The 6,203-nt window shown below is 36.6% G+C and overlaps 1 pseudogene; it reads left to right on the top strand.

The window, feature by feature from the left end:
* The window catches only part of LOC111086850, an 11,327-nt pseudogene extending 7,230 nt beyond the window's left edge, over positions 1 to 4,097 (top strand).
* Positions 4,098 to 6,203: the final 2,106 nt, after the last annotated feature.

The raw sequence follows: 6,203 nt of genomic DNA, 5'->3' as shown, positions 1-6,203 counted from the left end.
CCTTCAGATCATAAGGATGTACTCGGATGGATTAAGATTTTATAAGGCGGGAATATCCCTTTTGAAAATAATGGTATATAAATCATCATGGGGCACCAACACCATCCAGAATAAGACTCGCAAACAAGTCATACCCCAATCGAAGAAACCAAAGTAGGGCGTCTTGTAACGAATGAGAATTCACCAACACAAAAGTCATTGGTAAAAGCCATTCACGTACACCATGCAACAGTTTATACCACAACTAAGCAGGATCTCGGTCTGGAAACGAGGACAATGATTCACCAAGATAAGGCTTCCAGTCATACCTCCCATTAAACCTTCAAATACCAGCTGGAGAATGAAACGGGTATTCATGCTATTCCATTCTAAAACGAATGCAGCAGCTTTGTATTTCTGTGCAATTGAACTATTGTTTGTAGTTAAGCACAAAGCTGCACAATGGGCTATCTGTGCTCTGCCCACCACATAGCGCTGTGCCATTGGGGCATTTGAACTATTGAAACGGGCGCTGAGAAACCATCGTCCTTGAGCATGGAGGTTTGGTTTAGTTTGGTTTGAATTTCGCGCAAAGTTACACGTGTTCTATCTGCGCTAGCCTTCCCTAATTTAGCGGTGTAAGACTAAAGGGAAGGCAGCTAGTCATCACCACCCACCGCCAACCCTTGGGCTACTCTTTTACTAACGAATATTGGGATTGACCGTCACATTATAATGCTCCCACGGCTGAAAGGGCGAGCATGTTTGGTGTGACGGAGATTCGAACCCGCAACCCTCAAATTGCAAGTCGAGCGCCTTAACCACTTGGCCATGCCGGGCCGGAGCATGGAGGACTGGTGCATTATGGATATAATATACTTACCACGGATCCTTATCCAAAGGAAACTATGCTGCATAGTCATCAGATAGAGCAAGACCAAACTTGGTGACATGGATTGTTTGTTTGAAGTTAAGCACAATGGGCTATCTGGGCTCTGCCCACCACGGTTATCGAAACCAGGTTTCTAACGTTGTAAGTCCGCAAAGATACCGCTGTGCCACTGGGGGGCTGGTGACATGGATAGCAATGCCATGGTTAAGCTCCAAAACCTTCTACATTACTCTTTAATGAATAGGTGTTGCAGTGTTACTACAAGTCTACTTCTTTGTTATATCTGGCTTGGATTTGTTGTTAGACGTTAGGTGGTCAGGGCGCTCGACTCGAAATCTGTGGGTCGCGGGTTAGAATCCCCGTCACACCAAACATGCTCGCCCTTTCAGTCGTGGGGGCGTTATAATGTGACGGTCAATCCCAATATTCGTTGGTAAAAGAGTAGCTGCCTTCCCTCTAGTCTTACACTGCTAAATTAGGGACGGCTAACGCAGATAGCCCTCGTGTAGCTTTGCGCGAAATTCAAAAAACAAACAAAGCATCTTCCCACCATTGGATATAGAAGATGCAATGTGGTTCGCCTCCCAGCAAACCTGTAAAACCTGTTTCTGTAATAGTCCGTGACAGCCTATTCGTTAGTGCTCCAATCTATAAAAAAAAGTATTTACAGAAATATAATTTGTTGTTTTTCATTCCAAATGTAAAATTCGGTTTTCAGTTGTAGCTGTCATACATGTGCCCTGAAGTGGACATTCATTGTGGCCAATAACAATTGAATATTATCAGTTGTAAGATTAGAAAAACTATCCACAGTCGTTAGATAAAAGGTAGAAAACAACTACGTTCGAAATATATATCCATATTTGTTTTTCTATGTGATTATAATATAGCACATTCACAAGAGAGATTTCGCTAAAAAATACTCTGTATTTTAATCAATTTCAGCCTGTGATTTGTCAAATTATACCTTTATTTTAAAGGTGGCAGCAGTAAACACTACTGAGGGACCTTCATGTTAATAAACATTGTTTTTCACTTTCACTCAGACCTTTTCATTAATAATTATTGATTAACAATTATATAAGTGTTTATAAAATACCAAAATTTTCAGTATGCTTAAATATACGCAGGTATTGCTTCTAAGTTTAACATGAAAGAGGAACATTTCAGTTAACGTAATAAATATTGTTCGGAAAATTTCATTTTTCAAGAAAATGATGTTCAAACTTTACCTGGCAGATTTACCAATACCAAAAATGTTGTCTCGTGTACAACGTACTTAAATCTAGTTTTGGCATCCACGCTACTTAATTTAGAGGATACATTTTTCTGTGTTTGTTTTCATGATGTCACATTGTAACCTAGATTCTTATATCTGTAAGACTAGAGTCTTTATAAACTTTAAGAGTTGTATTGAATACTTTATTATGATCTATTTTTCTCACGTGAAGGTATATTTAAGTGTGAGGAGTGGATGCTGGATTATCCCCCGAACTAGGCCTGGTGGTGAACCATTGGATGCTTCGCTTTTTCGGCGGTGGTGGAACTTCCTTTGGCTTTATACACCATATAAGCTACTGTGTTACGTTGTTGATAAGTTTGGTAGCAAACAAACTGACAGTTCCCCCTATTGTCTTAGATGCACACGTTCCATTCTAGGACAACGTAATACGGTCAACGATGAGCTCCGGCACGTGATTCAGAGTGGAGCTGTCGCAGTGAAGGGAAACATTCGGAAATTCACCGAGAAAGGAGTAGTATTTGAAGGAGAAGAAACGGAGTATGAGGTCGACATCGTAATTTTAGCTACAGGGTACGATATCAAGTTTCCATTTTTAGACCAGAAAATAGTTTCTATTAGAAAACAGAAGCTGGAATTATATAAGTATGTAATTCCCATAAGATTAAAACACCCCACCCTTGGCATGATAGGCCTGGCTCAACCTGTGGGTTCTATGTTCCCCGTAGCTGAAATCCAAGCTCGATGGTTTACTTTGTTAATGAATAAGAAAGTACACCTTCCCTCAGTAGAACAAATGTTGAATGATATCAAGAATAAAATGGACATGGTAATCCGTCGCTACCCGGACAACATTCGCTACACCATTGCGGTCGATTGGCTACCTAATATGGATGAGACAGCTTGTCTCATCAACGCTAAGCCTAACTTTGCTAAAATTAATTCTCACCGATCCTAAACTTTTTTGGAAATGTTTCTGGGGTCCTTGTTTACCCTACCAATTTCGACTTCAAGGTCCTCACGCTTGGGCGGGCGCAAGAGACGCTATACTCTCATATTAAGGATGTTTAGACACAACTTTTGTAACTTTTAAGGATCAAACTTTTAAGTGTTTATACATTTCAGAGAATGTAATATGGTAATCAGTGATTTTTTTTTTCCAAATTCGTATTATCATTAAATTTTAAAAGTTTTTTTTTCTTTCTCCCTCATCTATTTTCTGTGATCAGATATAAGTTACTAGAACTTCAGATAAACAAGGTTGAAATATGATTTCAATTCAACCAGGAACAGCAGTTTCATTTCATAAGAAGTCTGGTTGTTGAGGTGCTCGACTCGAGATCTAAGGGTCGCGAGTTCGAATCCCCCATCTCCAAACAAACTCGCCCTTTTAGCCACTGGGGCGTTATAATATAGCCCAAGAGTTGGCAGTGGGTGGTGTTGACTAGCTGCCTTCCCTCTAGATTATCACTGCTAAACTACAGATAGCTCTCGTGTATCTTTTCGCGAAATTTAAAAGAAACCGAACTCGTACATTTAACAGCTTCGTTACCTATCTGTTGATCCAGTGAATTTATATTTGAATTTAGCATTGGTTTCCATCTTTCTTCTTTCTTTTTCGAATTTTGATCATATTTCATTTATCATAGTGTTTTCAATTTTTTATTGAAAAATGAAATTAAAAAATAACTATAAGAAAGGTGTAATCATATATTTAACTCACTCTTATTTTTATTTCGTGTGCAAAAGTGTTTCCTTCCTTACCTGAACAAAAGATGGCGCAACAAGTGCATCCAAAGGTTTTTGTTTGGTAGTTATACTAATTTTAGAGCTGTTGCACATTTTTGATGCATCATTGCAGCATGGTATCATCGTACGACAACATATGTTATATTCATTGAATCTTAAACTGGAAAATAAATCCCGAGCTTTTATATCGTACTTTTATATCGTTAACCTGTCGTGCAATTTTTGTTTGTTTGTATATAATTTTGTAATTTGAATGTAGAATTTGAGATTAAGGAAATGATACTTTTACGTGTAACACTATTGTTTGTCTTGTAAATGAACCAGAACACATTTTTTTTCTGTAAAAGGCTTAATTCCTTGTTTGTCTTATAAATGAACGAGAACAAATTTTTTTTCTGTAAAAGGCTTAATTCCTTGTTTGTCTTATAAATGAACCAGAACACATTTTTTTCTGTAAAAGGCTTAATTCCTTGTTTGTCTTATAAATGAACCAGAACACATTTTTTTCTTTAAAAGGCATAATTCCTTAAGTGTTTAAGTAGATTTCACTCGAAAGCTGCTAAAGTTCTTTTCAGTTTAGACTTCAGGTTTCAGAGAAAAACTGAAATAAAAGAAGAGAGGACAGGGTGATAAGGGACGTTATGGTATTGCCATCTACTAGTGGTAACGAGATATTTGCGAAAATAGATGGAAAAGTTGCAGACCTAAATATTTATTTAGATAACTTCAAGTTCCAATTTTGTTTTGTTTTTGTAAAATGTACCAACAGGAAAGAAAAAGTGAATAAATTAAATTTTTTCGTCTGAATTTGTGGATATCTTTGATATGAAAAACGAAGAAAAAGTAACATGCCAAAAATGTACAAGTGTTAGCTAGTTTCGAATGTTGTTATTGTTTTCAAGATGAAATAGTGTTAAGTTTTGTTTGTGTTTATTTTCGAGCAAAGGTGCACACTGATTATGTGCGCCGTATCTGCTGCGGTGATCGAACATCAGACTTTAGCGTTACAAGCCGTCACGTTTACTGCTGAAGTGCGAAGTCAAAAACTATTGATACGTATACCCATTTTAAAATACGTGATACTGGAAAAATCTAGGCTATGTTTATTATTCTAACTTCATGGCGTGGTGACTGTTAGGGTTTGATCACTTAGCATGTCCCTTGATCAAAGTGAAAATCCATCACATATTCATTCACACGCTCACCTTATTTTTACCTTCTGATCACTTAACATATGTATCTAGACTGAATTTAAATTCATCACTAATTCAGTACGCGTAAAACTGGCAACAGATGGCGGTAGTAACGCTATAGCATGTTATCGATGGATGACAAGTTTTGACAGTCATGTTCACTTCTTTTCTAAATTTTGTTTTTCTTTCCAGAAAAAGTGAAACTCATATTTTATGAATTAGAAGAAAATTTCATATGGAGTTCAAGAGAGGTGGAATAAATTATATATATTTAAAGAAAATAGAATACATAAATGTATATTTACTGCTAATCCATTTGCACTTGAACGTAGCATTAGCTTTTAGGTACCATTAAAACATATATATAATGTGATTGATTTTATAAGTTACATAAATGTAAAATACACATTTTGTTCAATGAAACTTGAAATTTTTAGTGATTTTTTCTATATAAAAAAACATTTCGTTATAATAGTAATTATTCACTATTACATAAACAACTTAGTAACTGAACAATAACTCTTCCATACTTACAATATGTGACTATTTTATTTTTGTATTATTCTTAAGAGCTTCAAAACATTATCTTGGGGCAATTCTCTCTATAGATTTGTAACGAACATTGACGGGGGGGGGGGGTGCTAGAATGAAAAGAAGTAATCTCGTGCTACCGATTGTGTCAGAAGCTTTCAATAATTATTCTAACTGAATCTCCCTAGGGTTACAAAATCAGGGTGATTTCGTTGTCGTTTGTTAGAGGCAATCTTCACGACACGCGCGTTCTCAGTCTTCAAGCACATGCGTCATTGTTGACATTTGGATTTACGGATGATGTTTGATAGAATGAACTTTGGAAAACATCGATAAGTGTTGAAGACTTGCCAATGCGTACAAGTAACATAAAAGTTATGAGTGATTACGATTCAGGGTATAAAAACAAACAAACTATGAAATAATACAAAGACTGGCTAATAAGGTACAGTAGCTGTCTCTACCGAAAATGTTAGAGATCTCAACGTTAGGGTTCAGGGTATAAAAACAAACGAACTATGAAATAATACAAAGACTGGCTAATATGGTACAGTAGCTGTCTCTACCGAAAATGTTAGAGATCTCAACGTTAGGGTTCAGGTATAAAAACAAACGAACT

This window comes from Limulus polyphemus, unplaced genomic scaffold (assembly GCF_000517525.1).
Source record: "Limulus polyphemus unplaced genomic scaffold, Limulus_polyphemus-2.1.2 Scaffold1490, whole genome shotgun sequence".
Classification (NCBI taxonomy): Eukaryota; Metazoa; Arthropoda; class Merostomata; order Xiphosura; family Limulidae; genus Limulus; species Limulus polyphemus.
The sequence above is the reverse complement of the archived record's forward strand: the minus strand, read 5'-3'. Positions and strand labels throughout refer to the sequence as shown.